Consider the following 27,316-nt stretch of genomic DNA (forward strand, 5'->3'; position numbering starts at 1 on the left):
AGAGAGCAAACGCTCTTTTACAGTCCCTCATCTTTCTTCACTTCTCCTTCTCCCTGTCTCTCTTCATCTCCAACACAAATTTATATACGTACCTATTTCGCACAGTTGTTAGACGATCTCGACAAACCTCGCTGTTTAATAGGGGCGTGCTAGGCACCAAGTGGTACGTATTTAATACGAAGACCGCGCGAGATCAAAATAGAGAGTGTATTAATACACGTACAAACGATTATTAGAAATTCTGGACCTGGTCTAATGGTTTTTTGTTATTCTTTCAGAGGATCTCAATAGCTGAATCGTCGTTGAGTTTAAAAATGAAAAACATTATTTTACAAGTCTATACAGACTACTTGAAGTCAATTGAAATCAACAATTGCGAATTTATTCCAGTTACGTATCGATTTGATTGGAGGACTTTTTGTGACGTAGCATAATTGAATGAAATTCGTTCGTTGTGGATCGTCGTCGAATGAACTGAAAATGCTGGAATCGAATAAGAGAAGAAGTTTGAAAAATTAATGAAAAAATCCTGACAATCGATTTAATGGTTTTTCTCGTCACATCGCGTGAATAAATAAAACTAGTTTGCCGGACGTCGTTGATCGGAATCTTTTGGATAATGCAAGCAAGTTAAATGGGGAAAACAGATGGAAAAATAGAAACGGATTGTCGAAAGGTGGTCAGCCTCAGGGTCGTTACAGTTTAGGGGCTGAAAAAGGGTTGAGAGGGTAGCTAGTGGCACGACTTTATGAGGGATCCACTCAATGGAGCTCGGAGATATAGAGAGAAACGCGATGAAAGCCCACGTGATACTGTCCGAGAAGACGAAAAGCAGTTACATTAAGCTAGTGCATGGACGGATTTCGGATTGGCATAGCGGAGCAGGGAAGTTGAGCTGCACGTGAGACTCGTCACAGCTGTGACTCTCGCCCACTCGTACAAAAAAGGCGTATCTACCAATACTCAATGCCTACAGTCGTACGTGATACGTGCTGTTTTATTTTTAACAATCCTTCTTTGTGTTCATGTGCATGCGGGAGTCTCACATTGAAGAATTTTCTGTAGAAGTTTACGAGGAAGGAAGCGTGCTTTCGGACGACACGAATCTGCACTCAGAACACAGCACGGTAATAAAAAGCTTCAAAAGATAATTTTTATCTGATACAGATATACTTTTACGTTGAAAAAAGGTACTTTCAAACTTAGGCGACACGCAACTTATTTGAGTTACTCGAAAATGGGCATTACGTTTGCCAATAATTGACTCCGAAATAACTGGCAATGGGTAGCATCGACAGTCGAACAAAATTGTTTCGTCAGCATTTTGCGAATCTGTTTTCCTTGCTATTAAAATATCTTAGTTATATAGGAAGAATGTGTGAAACGTATTGCGATTATGGAAAGCCATAAATTAAAGGTGAAACCATCAGTTATCCAACGAGTATATATTCTCGCGTGTGTCTATCATTTCCTAGGTTCCCAGACGAGGGAATTCTTCTCTTCTCATTCTGTTTCTTCTTCTTCTTCTTCTTCTTCTCCTTCTTACTTTCATTCCCTCCCCAAAGTCGTTCCGTCGAAATTAATTTCCGGTCTACGAGAATTCCCGCAATAATTGACCTCTTAAAGATTACTTTTGTGCTTCCCTGCCATAATTTATGTGAGACTTCGTTTTAAGGATAATTTACCGAGATAATTCATGTCCGCGAGCGCTTTCAAACTTCAATTCTACTTTTTAATTGCCTATTATTGAAGACGGACTACATTATTTTCTTCGTATTATTTTCTTCGACGTTCAGCGGGTGCGGATCATTCGCTCTAAATAATGAATAATATGTGCTCCTTCACTTTTTTACCTTCTAAAACTTCTGCCTCGTTCGCATCACCATTTCCAATTAATCGCAAGTTTAACGACCTTCGACCAAGCAACTCTGACTTGCTAGTTCTCCAGCTTCAACTTCATTTCAACTTCTTCGACGCGAGCAACGCAGATTCGCCCTTTCGTCACGAACCCAATTTTCGATGGAGCTTGTTTTGTTCTTCGTATTCGAATTTAAAATGATAAAATAAATGAAAGAAAAAGAAATAAGAAACAACGAATAACCTGAGAATTGGTGCAGTGACAAAATTCAAAAATTTCATCGCTTCCGAGGTGACCATTTGCCAAAGCTCTTTCAATTTTTTTCCAAAATTCTTCCAAAATCAAAGTCCATAAACAAAATGAAAAAATAAAAAAGAAACAACAAACCAAGAGAATTCAGCGAGGAATAAAATCAGTGAAGATTTCTTGAAAAATCAAGGCGAGTGATACGAAGAAGTAACGAAAAGAATGAGGAAAAATATATCTATATGGGAATGGATGTGTAAAGCACTGAAGAGAAAGATGAAAACCTCTATAAAAGTCTATGAAATATACATACACGCGTATATATTAGACCGTGCGAAAAAGCATCGCGTAAGGTATTTCATAGGAGAAGACTACGTATATTCGCTCCACATACGAGAAATGAAGGTACATCCACGTGAACTTATACGGCAAGAAAACCGTCACGAAATTGCGTATAAAGTCACTGTTTAAACAGGCCATAAATCTGTTGAACGAACGTTTTTTAATCTTTCCCATTATTTCTCGTCAGACATTTATGCGACTTATTTACGGTTTTTTTTTGAAAAAATCTGCAATTCTTGCTCGAACTCTTTCTTCGTTGAATCTTCAGAAGCGAATTCTAACAATTACAGACGACGAAGAATCATGTTGATTCTAGAACGATCGATCACGTAAAAAGAAACCGAGAGATTCGATCGCCCGAATTTCCCTAGATTTTTAACACGAAAGAGTTATTTACACTTCAGTGCATTCTATTTATTACGGTACCCGAAGATTTGTTTCGAAATAGGGCATGAAAGCAGAGCAAAGCGTTTTGGTTAACTCAGAAAATCATAGAAACGAGTGCTCTGATACGAAAGTTTGTATTCATATGTTCATACAATCCGTTATAAGAGCACATTTGTAAACAGTGAAACAGAGACTGCAACGGCGGAGTAGACTTTATAGCCGGACGACAGTTCCGTCCGACGAGACATTAAATTCAACAGAACGAAACTCAAGAATTGATGGAAAGTGTAAATTTCCTTGAGCAATCACACGCACATGAATTTCCCCAATTTTCTCTCCCTGTCTCTTGAGGTGAAGAAGGAAAGATGGAGAAAGAGCAACGAAAGGGAGAAATGAACCAATTATAAACTCGCCATTTATTTTCTCGTCATGATATCTCGTTCGAAGTTCCCTCGGACGAAAGGACGTTGAAAATTTCGTGGTGAAATTGGAAAATGAATAAAAAATGAGCTCTCTGATGAAACCGTTTTGTTTCCCAAAATGGCCTGAAATATTTTTGCAATCACGGTATTTTAATATTCATCATATTGATTCTGAATCCCATGATAATGTTTCGTTAACTTTTTAGTTAAAAATCGAATAGCTGATATACAAGACTGTTAAAAATAACGAATCTCGCCATTTTATCAATCAACGGTACGAGCACCTTAATAAAACTTGACTAAGTATCATAAATGAGTAAACAGCAATTAGCTAATCAAAGCGACAAGATAAAACATTCCTTTTATCATTTAATAAAATTTCATTAGCTCTCCGTCATATTTTTTCTGATCCGGCATAAACACAGCTTTCCTCTGCATGCATTAAGGTTACGCTTTTTTTGTTGGTTCGAGTCCCTTCTCTTTTCTTTGCAAATGTCTTTCCGAGGTTGATACGCCATTTACCGGTTGGTATATGCGCACGCCTCTATTATGCAGCTCGTATATATTCATCTCGTATTTATTAAGTTTCATAAAGGGGCCGGAATGGCAAAGAAACAAGAAGAAGACATAGAGGAAGGGACAAAACGAGAGAGAGAGAGAGAGAGAGGATTCTCGAGAGTGCGAAAAAAGGTGATACGTGTACTTTCCATTTTTCTACGTTCGAGCAAGAGCTCATAGTAGAAGTGAGGTGGGGGGGTGTTAGAACAGCGAAAAGTAGGTGTCGACGTCATGCTCGTCCTGCTCTCCACTTCTCGTCGTCGTTGTCCTCTTTCGGAGCGAGAAAATGGAGAACGTGGAAAATGAGTATGGAGTCGAGCGATGGGAAAAGTCTGAGAAGAGATGGAAAAGAAAGAAAAAAATGAAAGGGAGAAAAGGAGAAAACGAAACAGAGAGCCGAGTGGGAGAGAAATCACAAAACGAAAGTGAGACGAAGAGAGAAAGAGACGGGCAAAGAAATGGAGATAAGAACAACTATATATGAAGAAATATATATCTATAGTATATAAATATATCTTAAGTAAAAGAGAAGGAAAAGGATAGGGTTAGATATTTGAAGAAAAAGAAGGGAATTTTAAGACAAAGAGGGGCGGAGAGTGAGAGGGGAGTGGATCGGTAGTGCTTTTTTCACCACAGCACAAGTTAGGTATCATCGACCACTAGCTCGTTTTCCATTTACCGTAGAGCCACGTCATCTAGCTCATTCTAGGAGCGTTACCGTGCACTGAGTACACACTCCACTCCCTCTGACAGTGCATAGAGTCCCCCCCACGATCGAAGAGAAAAAGTCTTGGTCTCGAGATCCATGGAAATAGTTATATCCACACTGACAAAGATGGGAAATATGATAAAGAGAAAAATGGCGAGGGTCATTTATATCCGAATCGTAATGGGACGTGCAGCTTTTTTATTCGCCTAGAATCACGATGAAATTGATCATTAAATTACGAATGGGGCATCCAACGATATTAGGAAATCCAGCAACACTTTGAATCCATATGCTCTATCTTGTTATTATTATAAGCTTTACTTTAATGAGTAGTATTTTCAATTCTGGGAATTTCACTCGAATTCTGAGCTCCTTTGATGGATTTAACATTATACAAACCTGAAAGTAAATAAATCTCGAGTAATCTCGGATTACGGATTAGCTCTCATTTGAAATTTACGTGGAAAATGAAAATCGCACGTTTGATTATTACTTTGCTATGCCTTGTTCTGCTGTCATTGTTCTTTCGTTGAACTCGTCTTCCCTCTCCAGTTCTCAAAACTCTAAAAATACTTCCATCATCAATTATTTGCATAAAGTTGATAAAAACTGTCACACGGAGAAAATGAGGCTGAAAATTCTGGAAGATATTAACGTACTGGATCGCAGCATTAATTCGAAGAGCAATAATAAAAATTGTTCTGTCCACCATAGCGAAAAGACCAATAACTTCTATTCAAAAGACTCAAGAGTCTTTTTCTCTATAAGCATAGTAAAAAATGTTTTCAGTCACTCCAAGTGTTTATATTGTAAAGCGTGCTCGAGCAACCCTGAAAAAAACTATGGTGAAACGTCGCACGTATTCGGTGTATATTTGTGTATTCATCATAGAATTTACTATGCTGACAGTCACAATTTGTGATGTACAATACATTTCCACTTATCAGTAAGTGCTAGTCTGACATGATGAATAACACTCGAAAACAAAACGAAACATCACGTGCATCACGTTTTTGCTATCCGCACAGAGCTGTTTAGAATTGAAGGGATGAAAAATTGGGAAATTCAAAAAATACTATGCTGTTTGTAATCGGTGGCTAAATACTTTGAAAATTCTTGAAAAATAATATATTCTTTACTATACAAAACTAATCCGTTTTCTCCGTGCACTCAAACTTGTTCATTCTGGGATCATATGAAGTTGAATTTTCATTTTCCATGCTCGAAATTGATCAGCATTTTGTTATTTTGTAAAACATATTTTTTAATGGATAGCCATATACACAGATTCTTTCGTCAATGATATAAATGGTTGAGCTTCAAGGTAATCCAGAATAAATACCTGCCACAAACCATCAAGGATAGAAATCTTATACAAATATAATCTTTCATTGGCATCCGCATTTCCATTTAATATGCAAGTGGAGCCTTTCTCTCGAGATTTTCATTGAATATCGTGCCATTAAATTTTCCTTGAATCTTTGCATAATGCACTTTGCATTAAATCGAGAGGACGCGATGCCCGACCGGAGCATTTTCAAACGCCACCGTTGATCATTTTACGGACGATTTTATCGTGCGTGCAGCTCCGTTTTCGTGGGGAAGTATCATTCCTTTGGCATATGTTTCATAACTTGCCAGCATGAAAGTATCGAATTATATTGTCAATAATTTCAAGGTATTCGAACTGTCGCTCTTTATCCGTTATGTCGTAGTTGCGGCGATGAAGACAAAAGCTCCAACGAGTAATCCAATCGCGGGGAACAATAATCCGATCAGAGAAACATGGCTCAACCGAAAATCCAGTTAATTCTAGAAGAAAATAAAAGCAGCGCCATTTTGAGCGAGCAGGATTGTAGGCAAACTTTGATATCGGAGTAAAATGGAAGCTCGAAAACGCACAAAACAAAAAAGAAGCGAATCCCAAAGCCATATATGAAACGTACAGCGCTGCGTTGGTGAATTCGGTATTCCACATTGTCGAGGTAGAGAAACCGGCTGTAGAATTAAACAAAGTTTCGTAGTGTATAGCGGTGTCGAGGAACGTCGAGAGGTGAGATAGTAACCGGTCTCTAGGCCACCCACACAAACTCCATTTTCCAAATGCTATCCTACTCGCGGAGCATCGCAAAAGCATTCGAGGTTTCGTTCGTTTGGCATGGCACACATACGCCCGCGCTTCATGCTTTCCCCCATCATCCACTCTGGAGCAGCGTTATAGCCAGAAGCTTGACGGGTAGCCAGGCGTACGAAGACCTCTCTTGGACCGCTAACGTGCGCCCGACGAGGATTTGTACGCTTTTAGCGGTAATCCGTAGAGTACAGACGTCGCGCTGCTCCAGGACGCTTTGGAACTTTACTCCCGTTCCCGTCTTTTCTTTCGTCCTCTTTGTAGCACAAATCCTCGGAGCTTAATCAAATTCCGTGCACTACCTTATGAGGCTACAATTTAGCGAAGAATTTCAACATGAAATTTCATCGATGTCTTAATAAAGGTTACTGAAAGTACCGGAAGTGTAGCGCGCTCTGGCCTTCCTCGAGCGCACTCTTCCAGACCTCGGATGTGTGCTGCAGAGCATTTCGAAAAAAATGGTAAAAGCAAAGAGACACAGTTCGCGAGACCTCACGAATGCCTGGAGATTGGAACGTGCCAGGAAACCTCACTTCGCCTCAACGACAGAAGGAGACTCAGTTTCGACCTTTGACCACATCGCTGCGATGGACAACGTTGAGCGAGTTCTGTAGGCCGCTCGGGATTAGCAAAACCCTGTGACGAATGAAATTTTAATTAAACTTTCCACGTCCCATATCCTTCCTCGTGAACTAAGCGACCTCCAACTCTTTGCTCGTCCGACTCCAAGCCCTGTTACAAATCCACCCAATTTTTCGGCCTGCCGAGGTCATTCGGGTATTAAACCGGCCCCGAGTTATCCAATCCGTGGTCCAGATTATTCGGAGAGTTCTCGACTCGGGTTTTTCGAATTTTTCACAATTTTATTCCGATATTTTACGTCGCAGTCGTCTCTCTTCATTTTGTCGAAACGTTTTTTAATCGAAGGAATAAAATTCTTTGAATAGTGGGAGAATCTCACAAATTTTTGCCCACGAAAAATGTCGAACCTTTTCTCGCCCTCGTTTCTGGCTATTTCGGGTGATTTGAAATTTTTATTTTATATCAAAAACAGCAAGTGTCACGATATCTCGCGCACTTGTCGAAAATTCGACGGTGAACTCGAAGTAGAAAATTAATGTAATTATTCAGTAGAGTGACGCTTTCAGCGAGCCGAGCTAATTACCTTGCGGATGTCACTTGCACCTAAATATGTGAGCACACACATAGACGAGCTTTATCAACACGATTTACACGAAATGCTGCGTTATAGATGCGACGAGGGGGAAAATTTCTTGAGAAAATTGCAAGAGCTTCGAGAGCAAGCGAATCGCACACGACGATGTAATAACGTACGATGAGTTTCGCGAGCTCGAATTATTTAGCGTTCTTCATAATCGATTTCCGTCTTCCCTTCAATTAGCTGAACTTGTTCCGGTGATGATACACCAGGGACTTGAAAATTATCAGGTATTTCACTTGAAGAGTATTCGGCCTGTTTTTTTTTTCACTTAAACTTCAACCAAACAGTGTTTGGCATTGCCAACGTGCTTTATCAGTAGGAAAAAATCCCGCTGGCGACGATGCCATTGCGACAAATTTGAATTTTCTGCCATTGAGAAAGGTCGTTGAGAATTTTCTCCTCGTTACCCAGAAACAGGGAAATTTTTGAAAAATTACCAATGAATTTCGATCCTGCTGGTACCAAGCGATGTCAAGTACCAATTTAATTTGTTGGTTCATTCGTCCCTGCTTAAGAGGTCTACCCTAATTAGACGGGCAAAAAAAATCTATTTCAACGAATTTTTTTGACTGGTATAAATTATAAATTTTGGTACGAAAAGTATTAGGCCTAAAAAAACACTCTTAAAATATACAAATTTTTTTTTTTTATATTTATTTTAGCCAGTTTTCGTACAGAAAATGGGGGAGAAGACAAGTTCAAAAAAAGCTTGCTGTGCGCTGTTGATAAAATCTCTGGAATAGATGATCGAAGAAAAAAATTAAAAATGCTTTTAGATTCAATTTCATTTTTTCAGAAATGACAGAATCGCGGCCATTTTTCCAAACCTATAAAAAATCACGTTTCCTTTCATCGTTTTTTGCAAAAAAAAAAATATTTCCATTAAAAATTTCAAAATTCGTATGATACGCGCTAAAGCTATAGTCGTAAAGAGCACGTGGTAAAATTTTGGTAAGGATCGGTTGAATAGTTTTCGAGATTTTATCAGCGAGCCGTCCAAAACAGACAGCCAAGCAAAGGTCGCTCAAAAGTACACTTAGATTGCTCAATTCGTTATAAAATTTAATAATGATACTTTAAATATAATATACTTTCGAAAAATGCAATAATAAAATCGATTTTTTGAAAATTCTAATTAAGGTAGACCCCTTAAGATTGCTTCCACTCTGACGATATCTCCATGAAATTTTTTTTTTTTTCTGAACATTCGAGCTGAACAAGAGAAGCTTTGAAGTTATGCCAAAATAGTCTTTGGATGAAAAATTCGTGAAACCCGAACTTAACGAATGCGAACTAGGAACAGCGCCTCCGGATCATTATATTTTCCCCCCATTTTTGTCGCCCCAGCTTTCGGGATTCCAGCTTACGTGATTGTCGTGTGAGCTCGGTACGCTCGTTAGTACGAAAACCAGAAAAGTCTTTCGTGCTCGATCTTTTCCGTTTACTGCACTCGTACAATACACGAATACAAAGAGAAAGGAAGGAGAAACAGAAAGACAGACGACAGATATGGGTTGAGGGTTGGTATATCACAGGCAAATATGAGGGCATTTTGCCTCTATCAATCATTCACGCCGGTGGTTCGTCGAGATGGAATACAATCGATTGCCGGAAGTTGCCAGTAGTACGAAAAAGGGAACGCGGTGCACAGGAATCTCTCGCGTTTGTTGGTCGGAAGTGCTGCGTTCTTTGCCTGCAGCGTGAAATGAAAAAAAAAAGAGAGAAAGAGAGAGAGAGAGAGAGAGAGAGAGAAACAAGACAAAAAAACTAGAAAAGAACATAAAAAAAGCGACGAAAAAAGGAAAAATAGTGCACGTGGTTGAAAAGTTGAACGTCGGTGCAAAAGCTACAACCCTCGTTTGCCCCATTAACAGAAAAGATCGACGATCACGAACGCCCTCTGGCTCTCTCTGCTGCCTATTTCTTCCGGCACAAATCCTCTTTCTCGTCTCTTCTTTCTCTTCCTCCCTCTCCTCCTCTCCGTTACTCTTTCGGACTCCTCTATATCTTCTCTTTCTCCTCTGTGATCCGGGCGTTAAAGGAACACGAAGATTTTTCCGCACTCGAGCCGAATAAAAAGAGAATGAAAAACGATCTCCCGCGAGCATTGTCCGTGCTATGCTTACACACGGTACGCCGCTGCTGATGGTTTCTGATGAGCGGTATCCGCTTCCGGCGCGTCGAACAAAGCGCTGTTCCCACCGGAAACGATGCAACATCGTTATCCTGACAGCAGCTCTCCACCTTGACTTCTCTCTCTCTCTCTCTCTCTCTCTCTCATTCTTTTCAAAACTATCTCTTGCACCCTCCGCTCGTCGAATCATTTTTGACGAGCGGGCCACGTCGTGTTCGAGAAAGCTTCAAGATGTAAGTTCACCAAGTTGCCAAATTGAAAAAGTCTGACGAGAATACTCAGCCCCCTGATCCCGGAAGTCATCAACTTCCGGTGTTAAGCATCGTTAATTCTCGCAGGACGAAACGAAACTTCATATTTTCCAAATGAAAGATTCGCATTATTTCAACATCTTTGCATCCGGGAGGAGGGAAACTTTTATTTTAATACACTGTGCGTATTTTTTTATTTCTATTGCAAACGAATATTTTACGTCGAATAACCAGCGGGATACGTTGTTATATATTCGTTCATCGGCATTTACGACAAAGGAACTTCGCGTAATGAAATTACACGGCTCAAGTTTTGCGTGCTTCCATGAAAATCTGGCAAACTTTATTCTTCTCCGTTTGAGAAAAAATATTCCAGAAAGATTAAAACATCCGGTAATTAATTACGAAACATTCATCTCTTATTAACGCAAGCACAGCTTCGGGATGAAAGTACATCTCAAAGAGAATCTTCACAAAAAAATAATAAATATTCACCTCTTCGGATGAACAAGTCATTAGAAGAAAAAAGCTTTCTATATTTCATCGAAATGAAATGTTCACCTCGTTCAGGTACAGCTGAAGTCTCCGATTCCGCGTTGAAAAGTTGGATCGTTATATTGAAACTTTAATTTTCACTTCATTCGTGAGCCTGAGCACACGAATCTTACTAGACTTTCTTTTAATCGAATCTCCATTTTGATTCGATCGCTAATAATTAATTTGGACTAGTTTAGAGAGAAAATGAGTCAAGAACAATATGCCAAGGGAGAAGCTCGCAATGCAGGAGCTTCCACGGTCGTTAGAGAGTTCTCGAGGCCTCAGTGGAAAACGGTCGTTGAGAGAAATACCTGTCGACATACCGAGGGCACTTCCTCCTTCCAATTCTCACTCCGTCCTCGTTATACAACATACACAAATCCATGCACACACTCACACTTACATTTATAACCGTAGAGATCTTTCGAGGCAGTGCTTTCCTCTGTAGCGCGAAACTGCCACTCAGAGAGAAATTTATGTAGCGTGAGTAACACCGCGAAATCCGATGCGCTCCCGGTGCAACTCAAGATGAGACGTTTTCCTGGCAGCATTAGCCGTCTCTATGCTCTCAGCTTGCAAAACCCCCGGCAAGATGATGGCCGATCTTCTTAACTCCCACACTTCCTATAATGCAATCGTACACACTCCACTGCTTTTGTCAGCATCTTTTAATGTCTCAGTCTACACTTTTTCACTTTTGGAAACTCATCGCTCGTTATTACCGAGCACCAATTCCTGGAGCAACCGAAACTTGTTCGTAACAATTACGCGCGTCGCGAGTTTATCGGCGGATGAAAATTTGATCTACTCGAGATTTTGTGAACTATTTCCAACAATTTTGGAGGGGAAACAACCCGAGATTGTTGAGATTATTAAGCAGGGAATGTGAATTTTGATGGAAGCTGCTCAGATTCTTTGAACAATTGATCGATTCGGATTTTCGACGGTCCGGATCGCATGAGCGTGTTTTTTGATGCCGATAATTGGGGCACTCGAAATTTGGACTGATTCCTAACCTCTGAGAAGTCGTCGTTACATAGAAAAAGCTTCTGCTTTTGCCATTTTTCCAACTTCTATCGTTAATTTAAGCATTTATCGTTTTTAAGCGCCCTTATTATTACGTCGCTATGGATTCCTTACATTTATTTCTATCTATGAGACAGTTCTTATCAGGAATTTATAATTATTCGGTATATGAATTATTGAATAGAAATGTGATGATGTTGGAATCTCCATAAGCTCCCGTATAAATTTTACGATTTTTGAAGCTTTAATTCTTTATTAAATGTTCGACAAGCTGACCTGAAATTTGGACACTTTGAATAAATTGTCCAATAATAATAATAATAAATGCGAATGCATGCGCTTGTAACGGAAATTTAAAATCAGTTATTTGTAGAATATTCGAGATCGTGAAAGGAATACCTTAATTGCCTTCGAGGATCCGATTTCGAGTACGTTGGTAGAAAAGTTTTAACAAGGGCTGAATGAACAGGACCGTAGGACGACGGTCACGTAAATCTACGTGTAAAAAACTCGCGAGTTCGTTCGTTTTCTCTATTTTTTTTCCCCAGAAATCGTCACGTTTTTACAACGATAAATAATCTTTTTTCCATTCCATAAAAATGGCTGTTTTTTTCTATGCCGTGAGAGGATAAATTCGCAGATGCGCACCTTTTTTCATGGTTGGGAGAACGCGAGAGGAAAAGAGAAAGCGAGCATGGAACGAGAGGGGTGAAAAAGCAGCCGGGAACATCCGAAACCCTTCGGGTGGGTGCGACGCCACGGGAAATATTTAACCCGCGCGAAACAATGCCGCAAAAGATCGACGTCGCAAACAGTCGAGCGATTACGGCATTTTTACGTGCTGCCGGATCGAAAGAAGAAAAAAAGGCATAGAACGTGTGTGCAAAGCGAGGAAAAAAACGGAGAATAAAACGTAGCTAAAGGGAAGAGAGAAGAGTCAAAAGGGACAAAAAAAACATGGAATCACCGATGTCGAGAACTCGGGAGCTGTGCGATTTTTTTCGCGCTTCGTTTTCAACCCTTTTTCCCTCTTCGTTCATCCCTTTGCTCTATATCGCCAACTTGGAATCTCCGCCCGTTGCTCCATCTACCAACAAGCCTCGGGCTGGATCAACGGATTGTTACCACTATTGTCCCAAAGCTTTCTCTCCCTTCTTGCGTGAACCTGTGCATGCGTTTCTTCATGTGCGTTCGAAGGATTACAAAAATCTCCTTCAGAGGCGTCACAAATTTGTCCTTTTCGTAAATGGATCGGAAAACATCACCTCCCGCGAGGTCAACTTTCTTTCTCCAACTTCTAATTTCTCCAAAACATTTTCACAATAATTCGCGTGTTTCATTATTTCCTCCCTTTTGGCTTTTCCTCAACTAAGCCGCGCAGTAGCTTCAACGCTGAATCGCAAAATTTATAATATCTCGAATCTTCTAAATTGGAGAATATTTTGTCCGACTCTCCTTCTTTCATTCCCCTTTCGCTTTGAAACGAGCAGAAATTCGCTCCGTTAATATGAACATTCCGATTTCACTGAGCCTACCGAGTTATATTAAAAAACTTGAATTCCTTAAAATTCGAATCTATAAAAGTTCCATTTTTCCTTCATCATAATAAGCATTTTCTCCCACAAATTATTTTTCAATTTCGCTGTATTGAGATACGATAAAGTTACTGAATTCTCTTCCCAAGTAGTTTAAAGACCGTTCTGCCTCCGCTCGCGCGGTCTTCCGAGGAGTTTCAAAGCACGATGATCAAAGGCTTCCGATTATATAGAACGCTTCGAAGTAATGTTACTGGAGGCAAGCCCTGCACGTGACTTAACTTTGAACGAATAATATTTATTATTTTATCAAATGTTAAGAGGAAACCTACGATTATTAAAAGTCCACATATTCTGTTATTCGTAACCGCGTTTCAAAGGCATTAATGAATATTTCATCTTCCAACAAAGAAAAACACGATTTTTTAACTTCGAATGAGACTTTTTATGAAAAACCAGAACTAGCATAAAATCTCCAGAAATATTGAAACCTCGTCGAATTTTCGTAAAATTCATAAAATATAGTGAAGAGATGATTAAATCTCAGAACGATCGTCGCCCAAACTTAAGTAATTGTGGTCTTACGAGCTTACGGTCATTCTGAAAGCATAAGAAATGGGATTATAGAAACAAAATGGTATTTGCCATCGAGATCGCTCCGGGACACGCTAAAGTCCCGGAGCTTTAACAGAACGGGTCGGCTTTATAGTTGATCACGTCATTTATGTTCTCATCGTTCTCATTATACGTGCTATTACACGAATCAATTTGAACTTTAATCTTTTAGTAAACTTGTTCGATTCACTTGTGACTCGAGCTGGCACGGTTGAAAAGGTTGAACGTGTGAAAGGAAATTTCGCTAGAAGCTCCAACGAGATTGATATTATTCCATCCCCGTTTCTCGTTCGCTTGCGTAGCGTTTCCAGCCTTAGACGAGATTACCTGAACTGAGTTGAGAGAGAGAGAGAGAGAGAGAGAGAGAGAGAGAGAGAGAGAGAGAGAGAGAGAGAGAGAGAGCTCGAGGCTGAAACGGGCTTGTATAACATTGATTGATACAATTTAATCATAGAAATCATTTATTCGTTTGAATACGATCGTCAGGCTTGCGTCCAGTCCTATCAATCTGTTACGAAAGGTTCAGTGCACTCGGATACGAATATCAGGATTCAGTCCCACCTTACGTAAGCTCCGGCTCCGGAGCGAAAGATCCATTGATTTTATGAAACGAATAATTATTCGATTCGACGAAAAGTAATTCGAGTCACGTGGACCCGTTAATCGAAATGTCTGCGTCAAGAATAAGGAAACGAGGAGGTCCGTATCGAGCGGCGATACCGTTTTAATTCCGCGGGGCGCGCGTGGTCCTCGAAAAATGTTCGCATTGAGGAAGAGGCAGGCAGAAGAAGCGAGAGTGAAGAGGGTTTTCGCACGGGAGCAGTAGAGAAATAAGAGAGAGAGAGAGCGGGCGGAAAAGGAGGTTCCTACTTCGCTGGGTTAGCCACAAATTATTGGGGAAACGCTGCCTTGAATAATTCATCGCTTGTACATATCGGAAGCTCGGGAGAGACGTCGAAAAAGCGGAAATAGTGAACCTGTTGGAAGACGACTAGTTAATAACTGATGAGAAAGGGAGCTTAATAATATATATGCATAAAAAAACATGTCTCAATATATACACCTTTCCCCAAAAATAGTAGAGAGAAGAGCAGTGAAAGTCTCGGTGCGAAAGATATTGAGGCTATTTCGATGGTGCGGAGACCCGCTGTCTCCCTCCTCCCGTCCTTCCGGTGAGCCGGCGAGGGTGCCCTTGAAAAGTAACCCCTTCTCCGAGCTCTGGCATTTACGATGAAAATGATGGGATATAGGTGAAGAAGCGATAAAGGTTGAAGGAGTAGGGACATAAAAAAAGAGTAAACTATCGCTGGGAGTGGATAAAGTTTCTTCGTCTGCCAATCGAACTCCGAACTCGCGAGGCCTCCACTCTTTCTCCCTCGCTCCGCCGTGTCTCCTTCGTGCCTTTTTTCTTCCTTGAATTTTCATCGCTCTTGGCACTTTCGCTATCTTCCTTATTTCGCCAGCTCACTCGCCGGGGCGCTCGATATTCGCAGCGGGGCAAAGAGCTAAATTGAAAGTATAAATTACGGATAAGGGATACGGCCGCTTGCCTATGTCTATAAAAAAAACTCATACATATGAGCTCATGAATATGTGTGCGAACGAATGTATAGGAATGCTACTGGCGAAGAAAAAAGCATGCTTCTATTGACGACAGTGAACAAACCCAAGGGATTGACGCTCGAGGGTTAACCGAAGCTGTGGGAAGTCAAGTCACCAGCTTTATGGCTCGCACGTGATGATCTTACCGATCGCCTTTTTTCCAGGCGTCGCTGTACCGTTTTTTTATCCTCGTAGGAATTGTACTTGTATTCAACAGTTTTACCACGTGATTCAGTAGTAACGTCGCGTCACGCAGAATCGGGCTAAATGTGAATTTCGTTTTTCCTCGGGCCTCATGTTTTTTAATGTGAATTTTTCGACTTGCGAATATTCGTCGTTCGAAATGATGAAAAAGGAAGAAAAAGAGAGGATAAAAATTCTCGTCGAAGGGGCATCGTACGTAACAAGGTTGAAAATCGCATTAATTTGCTTCGTCTCGAGGAGTCCCTCGCTCCTCGTACATCAGACTAAGTGAAATTTATCCAGAAAGTATTTGTTCCCACCTCAAAAGTGGCGAAACTTCATCGAAACTCCGAAACCCTCGGCTTTTTCGGGCGCTTCAACTCCTTAAGTAATTCGTTGCTTATTTGGCTGAAACGAAGGGGAGAGAAATACTGGAAAATTTCTTGCGCCAAGGAACCCTCAAAGTTTAGTTATTTTCTGGCTTTTTTTTTTTTTTTTTTTTTTTCAGGCGAAAGTACATTCGCCGGCTGACTGGACTATAAAAAATTAACGTGCCGATCTCTCTCTTTCTCTTTCGAATTTGGCAAAAGGGAATGAAGGGCGTAGAAAGAGAGAGAAAAAATACGAGGCAGACAGAAAGAGAGGCGGCTTCGGGGGTGCTGAGGACAGAAACGAGGTACGCCGCCACGCAGCGATAACCCTTCTTGAGATGCAGAGACCCGAGTCTCTCGAAGAGGCCCCGCGAGTCTTCTTATACAACGTACCCCCTTTGCCCCGTTTCTTGGCGCATTCAAAGCAACTATGGACCTCAAATCCCCACTCTTTTGCCAGACGAAGGAGGAGGAGGAGGAGGAGGCGAGAGATTGGAGAGGTGATTCTCTCTGGCCGAGCCTCGAAACTGAGTCTGGCGAAGGAAACGACGAGAAAGCTCGTGGAAACTGTTCGGTCTCTCGGCACGCGCCGACTCCTCTCTTCCCTTACGAGGAGAGCGAAACCCCTACGCCAGGAGAATATTAAATTCTGGCTCGTCGCATAAATTAAAAGATACCGTCGGCGAGGACGGGGCGCACGGGTAAAGCGGATGGCGCGAGAGGGCGGGGGGATCGCTGAGGAGAAGAAGAAAGGGCTCGAAACTCCGTAATGGCAGCAACGGCCACCGACCACTATCACTGTACCATTTCGTATATCGTATTACTTCATAAAAAAAATATCTCTCCACATTTTTTTACTTCGCCTCGCAGAGTCTCCTCGCACTCTGAATTTTTTACGGTGCAATGACTTTGACGATTTTTTGAAACTTTAGGACTCTTTCAATTATTTTCATACGGAAAGCAACGTATGCACGTCTGCGACTTGCAGCCACCATTTTTTTAAACCTGCATTAATTATTCGGGGCATCAAAAAATTGTATGGTTCTTGTGATGTATTTTTTTTTATTTCGAATTTAATATTGAACGGTATATTTTTTATTATATGCAACCTGCTCTTTTGAAGCAGTCTTAATTGGAAGTCCACGCAACCCGAAAATTCATTTTTTCAGCGAACCATATGAAGCACTTTTAAAGGCTTTTACTACTCCCAAAGGCAAGTCCAAATTTTTTAGATTTCTTCGCCACGATTTCATTTACTAATAATTATATTTAAAAACTCTTTTTTAAAAAAATTGATAAATATATGAAAAATTGAGCTGGACTGTCGTCTCATTATTTTTGCATCAATTAAAGGTGTCAAAAGGGTACGAACTCAGTGACCGGAGGAAACGAGTCATTTACAGAGGGGAAGGGTCATATATTTTTTTTATTTGATGTTCATTTATTTGCATTTTCAATTCATTCATAAAGGTGAAAATAAACAAAATAATAAAGACCGTAAGATAATGTGAATTTTTAAAGCTTTTCGATGAATTTGGCTGTTGTTAACAGCAACTCATAAATCTCTTTTCTTCGTAAAATAACATCTAATAATGCCTTCACTGAGGGGACTGAGTTTCGAGTTCGGTCCAATAATCTGTTTCTTGGAAGTGTTAAGTGGAAAAATAAAATGAAAATGAAAAAAAAAAACACCATATTTTCTGTTTTAGAACTTATGACTGACTTAAAACTGAATTATAATTACATATTTACATTTGTACAAGTGAAGAGTACAATTGATTGAATTGGTGTGGAATGTTTCATACACATTTTCAATGCTCGTTTAAACAAAAGCAGAAAACCAAAAACCTCATTTTTCTTGTTCATTAGATGACAGCATATGCGTGGCGGTGTTATTTGGTAATGGAAGAAAAAACAACAAATTTGTAGCCAAATGATAACGAGGCTGAGAACGATTTCAGTATCTCATTATTTTTTCGATCGTTTTAATAATTATTTGTATATTAATTAAAACGAGGAAAGTGTCATTGAAATGACGACGAGTGAGAGCACAAAATGAATTATTCAAACATCAGTAGGCATCACGAAATCTCAGTACGAATGCAGTTACCGATAATTAGTGACGAGGAAAATCGATAATTCCGTCTAATTATTCAGAGTACAACGATCAAGCAAAAAATGTATTTTACAAAAAATGATGAAATTATAATGCGAGCTTTAAAGATGTAGATCTGTGAGTAAGGCGAAAGGTGAGAGGGATGAAGATAGGAGTAATGGCGCGCAAGGGGTTGAACATTCTTAAGGAGGTTCACTAACTCTCTAAAGAATTCATGATTTTATTAAGAGCTCGAAGGCAGACGCGCCGCTCACGCACCCTTTTCGCGAAGATATGAACAGCATTTATTCCAACACACCATCCCTCTTCGGTTTTTTTGCTTTCTTTACCACCATCGCGCTTTCTCGTTCCCCCCCCCTTTTTTTACTTTTTTAGTATCCCCAGATCTTGGCCGAACGAAATGTCTTAATTTGCATTTTTAAACAGAGCCCTATTTTTTAATCCCCTCAACGAAGTTGGACACATTGCGTTTATTTAAGCTCTCCTTTGCGCGTTACCTCTGTTCACGTTCCTTTTCTACGTTCGTCCTCTCACCTTCCCCTCTTCTATTCTACTTTATGCAGCAAAGCTAAGATTGTTCTTGGGCACCGCGTGTTCTTACTCACCCCCACTTACCCCTTAAGAGTTTCTCTCCTTCACTCGATTTATCACGACCAACTTTCTCTCTCTCGCCCTCTTCTACTTTCTTGCTTTCTCCCCTTCTCCCTCCCGCTGTCTCTCTCTCTCCCTCGCTTTCTGCTCTTTCTCTGCTTCTCTTCTGTCCTTAATCTCTATTCCCGTATTCGTGTATACAAGGGAACGTGATTTTGATTCCGAATTCACTTAAGTAACCGAAATACTCGAAATTCATTTTATCTTCTCGGTTATAAGGCGCACGGGAAACTTCAACGTAGATCGACTCGTAAAAATCTCATTTTCACAAGTTACTTCGAATCATATGCAATTTATTGCCACTTAATTATTTTATCCTTTCTCTCACACTCTCGTTGCTTTTCGCTCCCCTACTTCGCCCTGGACCCAACGTGCTCCAATTTTAATATTCACAAAAAATCTCAATTACTCAGGCAACGTTTAACAGAGTTTCAATGCAACAAATAACAAAACATATCACTGATTAATTTCTGTGAATTAATCATGAAAGATTTTATGACTTATAAACTGCTGCTTTCAAGAAAGAAAAAAAATGATTAACGAATCGCTGTCGCATAAACATCGAACAATGAAAAGACGTTCATGAAAATATTTTTTTGATAGTTCATGCGGAAAAAAAAGTTTTTATAGAGAACAGAAAATGCAATTTTATGCGACGCCCGCATCGAATTCATTGTCCTCGAACTCGATCGTTACGGCCAGACGTGCCTTTCTTGTCCTCCGGCGATCTCCGTACCACACCCACGCGTTACTCGGGCGCCTGGAGCACTCATTGAGCGCGTGGTAATGCTCCCGGTAGTCCATTTTTGCTCCTTCATTTACTTTTAAAAATTTTCGTATCTTTCAAGATTTTTATCTTAAATCCAGAAAAACCATAAAAATTTTGCCCGTACAATAATTATAAAAATTCATTTTGATTTTCAGCATTTCCATGAGATAAAATCTTTCGGTGATACTTTGATTTCAAACCACAGCTAAATCATGTTCGGCATTAAATTTGATAACGAAATGACTTCTTCTAAGAACACACAATGACCCGGCATGCTTGTTGTTTCAGGTGAATCGAACTTTTGCTAATTGCTTCTCGAGCAACCCTCGCTGTGTCTTCATTATATCTAAAACTACATCAATGTTTCTCAATTAAGGAAATTAAAGTCCAGATATTCCAAGAAATGGGAGTTTCCTACCGCTAATTATTCGAACTTCGATTCAACCGTTCCTTCGCCATAATAATCCTGTTCGTTATACAGAATAATTGCCACATTACGAAACCAATAAATTTGCGAATGATTTTTTACGAAACAAAAATAGCTGAATATTTGTCAAAAGTATAGTTTTTGGATGAGAAATGAATAATTATTAGTGGTCGAAATTGGAACGAATTCGATTAATCGCTTTGATGGCTCTGCCAAAATTTAATATGATTGGCTCTTTAGTTGAGTAATTCCGTCAGCATTAATCTACTCCAAGGGAATCGGTGGCTCGAGCTTGAGTTTCCCTGCAGTAATCCGTCGATCGCAGGAACTAATTCAGTGAAGTTGACACGTTACGCAAATCAGTAATTTACGTCAAAGGTTGATCCGTGATCAGGTTACACCGAGCGATATTGATGGACTATTCCGTACACTGGCGAACATTGATGATTCATCCCTGATCGGCTTATCGAAGCATAACTAAAGCTCATCCGATTACTTTGCAGAGCATCGAATTAGATGATTTATTCTGAAGCCTTTTTTTAACTTATATTTTCTATGGAAAAGCCGTAAATTTTTGTGTGTTATTTGTCGAAATGTGTTTGATTGCAACTAATATGGATTTGAGGTGGTCCAGCGAAGAGAGACGAAAAACGAGCGAATCGATAAACTCGAGAGACGCATTTAGAATTCCGATCTCTTTTCTCCCGTTAATTAAAGGAGTTTGGCCGTTCGATAAAGTACGGTGACGATCCTTTTTTTGCGATAAATCATAGTTTAAGGTCCCCTGATAACGATAAGCACAGTTCCGGGGCCTCTTACGGGGCAAAATTTTCAATTATTGCATTTACAATTTTGAATATTTTTAACACGGTACCCTATGCGAGAGCTCACAATAATATTAATCGGAAAAAATTGTAGGGTATTCGAGCTTCGGAAAAGTTTGTATCCTGAAGAAAATTTATCACCGATTCCGTTCCTTTAAAATGAACATTACCTTACGGAACTTTTAAGATAGAAGACACGAAAAAACTGTAGTTTTTGACGTGTCGAAGGCGAACGTCAGACATTACGTTGGACTGCTGGTAACGGTTGATTGAACTTCGGGCAAATACGGGAATCGCGAAAATTTCATCAAATTTATTTTTGAGACTGACTCACGTGCTTCATTCGTCTAGTTATTCCTTTTTCTCGATGCCATTACACAGATATAAACTTTCTTTCGCACAATAAAAATGTTCCCTAGGTTATGTGTCGACTTAATCATCAACTAGTCGAGTTGAAGTATAAATTTTAAATTTCATCTTTTATGATATTTTCAAAGCGTTTTGTTAGATTCTTGTGATATAAATATTCTCAATGTAAGTGTTTATTAATTTTATTAATAATTTAGGCTTAAAATGAATCAACACAAAGTAGTTGCAAACTTGACTCGTCATAGAACACTTTTTTACTTTTTTTTTCATTTCACTATGGAAAACTGTGTGCATCTTTTATGGTTTCATAACGCGATTGCATCACGTCAATTTGCATCCTTCGGATGTGTAGCAGTCCCGCCGTCAAGGGGGTAAGGAATTGAAGATTCAAGCGCGAGGGCACGAGGGGATTCGAGGAAGGGAAACTCGAGCCACGGGGCTTCTCGCAGTAAAAAGGTTCATATACACCAGAGGCGAAAAACCCGATGAGATCCGGTGCTTTTCTTCGTCATAGTGTTGACTTAAATCTCAGCATGGACAGAGAAAACCCGGTTAGGATGAGCCAGATACGAGGCCTCTACCTTTTTTCTCCCGTTCAGTGCGAAATGATGTTTGAGCGCATTTGAATACGCGGAAATGAAGCCTCTCGCTCCAGTTGGAACAATCCAGAATACGAACCGAAGACTTTCTGTGTTTTTCCATATACCAGTTACAGCGGTTTTCACGTTGAATCGACCGCCATTTCATTCCTCCGTTATGTTTGCATCAATAAAAGTATCGCGACTAGACCGAAAAAACGCACATTCGACTTCGAGCTGGCGAAGTGTCTCCAAAAACTGAAAAATTTTGTTCAACCATAATTTTTTATCCACGAATTTCGAAGCTGAACAGAAATGGGCGTGGCCAATCTCCACGTATTTCAGTCGCTCAGGATTACTCGCATGAAAATTTCATCGACGCTTCGTTCAGTCGGCGAATCCACGAGATCTTGACTTCCCAAAATATCACGATTTATAAAACCATTGAAATTAAAGATAACCTGCTTCGAGGTCACTCTGTGTCGCATATATCCACAGATCGACAAAAGCGAAGCATATGCAGCGAGTGCTCGAGGATTTTTATGCCGTTTAACTGGACCGAAGAAAGGACGAAAGATCGAGAAGGACAGCATGTTCGAAACGGATGGAAGGAGTTTTGCCATTTGAATAATACTTTGCATTTAAATGCCCGACCCGATAAAAGAAACCATCGCGCTTGGGCGTCCCACTTGAAATATCCTATTACGTGCTATTATCTTTGCGCCGTAGAGGCGAAGCTGCGCGAGACGGGGAGTAAAAAAACGGGAAAACTACACAGAATGTGTTCGACTGTCGAGCACAAAGGCGTAAGTCTTTCACGTATTTGCGACACACCGAGTCTCTTCTGCGTCTTTTTGTCGGTTAGTTTTCTCCTTCGATCTACGTATAAATATAGGTCGGATTTCATCTCGGTGCATCTCTCTTCGACACCAACGTATAGCATTTCTCGGCGTGAGAAAACGCGATATGGAAAGAGGAGGCTAAAAGAATCCGGGAGTACTTTCTCCGGTGTTGGACCGGAGATCTTCGCGGGTGAAAAATTCCGAGGTAAAAGGGGGCTCTCTTGATTTACTTGGCGCTGCCTTTCGGAATAAATCCCGTCAATTTCGCCGGTCTTTCTTGCTTCCTCCTTCGTAATATTCCAAGAAAAGAGTGTGCCGCCGACTGTCGCTCGAGTCACGTATAATTTTTTTTCCTACCCCCGATCACGGGGACTTGGGAGGTGTGAAATTTTCTCACCTTTCACTACATCCCCTGCCCAAATTTACAATTCATTTATAATTCGAATAGAAATAATGCTCTTCGATCTGACGTAAATTGGCTGTTGTTTTTATATTTTCATATTAAATTCTTTCTTGATAACGCTAAAAAGTTCGAGAATGTGCAAACTATTTGCTCGCAACATTTTAACGGGTTCGACCATACCGTTTCTGAGAAAATTGAATTACTTTTTTACATTGGATCTTATGGAGAAGCGTAAAAAAACGCAAAAAAACATTGAAAAACTACTGTTAAACGAGCCACTTTTTGATGCAACGAACACTCAGTATATGAACCAACTGTCAAGATAACTCTCGCGAAACTTGCAGCGATTTCACCGTACCGTTTATCTGCAATGTGCAAAAGAAAATGAATAAACGAAGCTTGCCTCTCTCTTCTGGTGGACACAGCTTCAAACGTGGCAACGTCGCATCGATCAACGCACTCTCGTATAGCTATATATAAACAAGCGACTCACAGCTTGCCCTCGAGCTTGAGCAGAGCAGCCAACAATAAAAAACTGAAAGCATAACCCTGCATTGCTGCGGTCAAAGCAAATGTTTGATATTTTGAAATATAAAAGAAGAAGCTTTTTTTGCCAAAATTAGGAATATTATGGTTGAAATAGTGATATTTTCATCTAAAACTACACAATTATCATTTTTTCGTGTAAATTGAAAACCAGAAACCATAAATTCACGTGCAGTTGGTAAGACGAGAGGCTAAAGATTAGGAGTGCGCAAAAAAGTGCCGTTCTACCTTAATCATTTGTGCTTTAAATTCGCGCATCAATAGAACCGAATATTGTTTTCGTATTGCGAAAACAAAGTTTGGCTCTTTCCCGCTTATTATACCGTGTGCAAACAGCAGTACACAATTCTGTAGGTGCCAACATTTTTATCACGAGTTGCTGGAAAGAAATAAACAACTGACGTACGCCCGGACACAGCTGTCGGTTCCGTCATGCTTACTGTTTCCGGGTACTCGTTTATCGTGTTTCCAGCCCCCTTTTATTCATTCCTTCGTTAGTGACATTTATTTTTTTAATTTCATTATTTTCTCCCGTTGAGCCACAGCTTTACACTGGAAAATGATGAGAGCTAGCAGACTGCATACGATGAAAACTCTTCCTGCGAGGAGGGATAAAAGCCGTTTAAGGACTCGCAAATATAACGGGCTATTGAGCTCTCAGTCTCGCTGTCTCTTCGCCTCGAGGTGACGTGTCAGTCCACCTACACAACGATTCTATAGAATCAAAATTAAAAAAAAAATTAAAAAAAAAAAAAAAAAACAAGAGGCAAGAGAAGCGGTCAGTCTGGAGTTCCATTATTGATCTGAAACGTTCGTCTACGAGAAGAGTCCCTCGATCCGTTCGACTTTAATTTTGTCTGTTGTCGTGAGAAGTACGTTGTTATGATTTGGGTTTACGTTAAAATAATTGGCCTAAGAAGCCTGAAAACCCTGAGAAATCAGCTCGACATTGGAGTGTGGACAAATCGATAAATTTTTTTTCATTATTCGTTGCTTTCCATGAAAGTCCTAAAAGAGTACGAAAAGAATGAATGATTCCAGTAGCTATGAAATTAAAATTTCGTTCATAAAAACAAAATTGTGTTTTTTTTTTCACCTTCCCCATTCTTAAATCGATCGTAATATAATTTTTTATCAATATTACATGTTGCTAAAAATGTTGGGACCATTTTTTCATTGATGACAATAGCAGCGAAGAAACTGAAATTTCATTCGGATTTTTTTTTTGTATCTTCCCCCTCCCTAAAGTGAGCTCCCAGTTCATTTTTAATAATACTGATGCTGAAGCAAATTTTAAGGCCATTCTTAGCAAAAGTAAGTATTGTAAATATTTAGCCAACGAACCCCTTTTTCCGCGTGTGTTTTATCTAAATAAAAATTTTTAAAAATGTACGCTTCGTATACACTCATAAGTCTATTCTATTATTTGAACATGAAAACTCCTACTCAAATATAAAACGAAGCTTGAAATATATGCACGAAAATACGCGGATATAAGTAAATGAACACGTATAATAACAGTTCTGGGGTGAGTCTTTGTTGCAAAATTTCTGCCTCTTCTTCGTAGCATCGGTGCACAAATAAGCCACCTACGCTGGCCCATTGTACTTGACGTATTTTATTTACTCAATCCTTTCAATCCTTTTCTCGCATTTCCTGGTTTCCTCTCATGCTTTATTCTCACGGAAAAAGCACGCGAGGAAATAAAAATTCGTTTGAAAAAAAACGCGTCAAGGTTTCCGCGTGTCATTTACAAAATATGGATACACGTATTCCCAACAGATGAACATTCTTCCCTCGACTTTCAATGGAGCACAATGCACTGAAGATAAGTTAATGCAATATGCAGGAATTATCCGACGTTTCACCGATATTAAAGAATGCCTGCGAGTCCATCATTTGAAAAATGTTGAATTTACAGTTGTCGCGGAAACCCTCGATTCTATTATAACGAACGAAATGAAAGGAGGAAATAAAAAAAGGAATTTTGCTCGCTTTTGTTCCCAGTTTCAAGTGAAATGCGAATGTTTTTCTCTCACGTTCATTGAATTCTGTTTGTTCTCTTTCTTTGCACTGCAAGTCTCTTTTTCTATACCGTACCCAGATGAGAAAAGATTGCATTTAAATATTAAAATTTTATTTGAAAACGTGATTGCTCGTAACACAGAGTTTGTACATTTTTTGTTCGTTCATTACGAACAAACATAGACTCAGAGACACATTTAATTACCAAATTCGACTTCCGGTCACGAGTCACGAATACCTTTGACCTATAGAAAAGGCCAATAGAAAAAGAATTTCTCAATATCAGTTTAAAAAAGTCCTCAATTTTAATTCAAACTAACAAGATTGGTTCTTCCGCGATATTCTTATCTCGAGTACAAGCTTTCCTATTCCCTAAATATTTATACTCTTTTCTCCAATATTTTTCTATCGGATAAAGCGATCGCTCAAAATCTTCGCGAAAGAAAAATCTCAATTTTTCAAGACTTCTGGTCGTTTCAGCTCGTGATTTGAAACATCTGTCGTCATGATATCGTGAATATTAGAGTATGTAACTCATCCTTCCGGTCGTTCTCTCCATAGCTCGCTTCCGTGCATCCCTTTCGCGATGTGGCCAAGTGTGTGTTAGTAATGTGTAGGTCTGTATGAACCAGAAATTTTACGAGAGTGACGTATATCACACGGGACCGAACCATCCCGAATAGACAGGTCCAGTGTAGTCGGGATTGGTCCAGAATCCTCCGCAATGTCTCACGATCTTTGGCGCCATATGTTTTCACACTATCAGCAAGTCCGATACTTTTATCATAAAACATACTGGCGTGTATATAATGTACTTTTTCCTTTATCGAGAAAAATAATTTTCAAGCGCTTGAAAACTCCTCAATTTGACAGAGAAAGCTTTAAGGTAGATCATGCCCGAAGGATCGTATTTTACACGTGTCTAAATTACATCGATTTTTACTTCCTAATTAAATATATATTTACTCTAAATTGATGTCAGAGTTATTAATTCGAAATTGTAAATACATTTTTTCAACTTATCTTTTGGCGAATTCAATTACAAGTCATTAATTAATCGGCCATCCATTACTATAACTTTTTTATATAAAAAATCGCATTAGAGAGCGCAAAGGGAAAACGCAAAGGGAAATGGATCAAGAAAAAAGTATTAATAAAAAGACAGAAGGCTATGACAGGAATGAGCCAAACCAAGAAGAAACAAAATGCTGAAATAATGTCAGGTTATACGAGTGCTCATTACCAATTTCGTTCTAGTAAGACAATCGTCTCGAATTTTTTCTCAAGCCTTCATTACATACTCATTGTTATTGTGTACTTTTTCATAAACTTCGTAAGAAGCGTTCATTCGTTATCTGGAAAGGTAAACGATTTTTTACGCATAGTACCTATGACCCTGTGTATTTTTTTCATATTTAAACACGTTTATCACAATAATCAATAAGACAAAACCTTTAAATTTTGATATGCTTGTCAGTCGACTACCCATATGAATTGTGTAAATTTCAAGACTTTCCTAAAAAAAATGGTCTCGTGCATGACTACCTTAAAGATCGCAGAAGAACTTGACTTGGCATTGTCAAGTATTTGAGATCAGTTAAAATTTCATGATTTCTTCACTGTTCGGGGTACTACGT

The 27,316-nt window shown here is 39.6% G+C and overlaps 1 protein-coding gene across 1 annotated transcript in view; it reads left to right on the forward strand.

Annotated features, from left to right (window-relative positions):
* LOC122414602 (lachesin-like) overlaps nt 1-27,316 on the forward strand; it is a 213,661-nt gene that overhangs the window by 110,183 nt on the left and 76,162 nt on the right. The window lies entirely within an intron of this gene.

This window comes from Venturia canescens, chromosome 8, assembly GCF_019457755.1.
Source record: "Venturia canescens isolate UGA chromosome 8, ASM1945775v1, whole genome shotgun sequence".
NCBI classification, from domain to species: Eukaryota; Metazoa; Arthropoda; class Insecta; order Hymenoptera; family Ichneumonidae; genus Venturia; species Venturia canescens.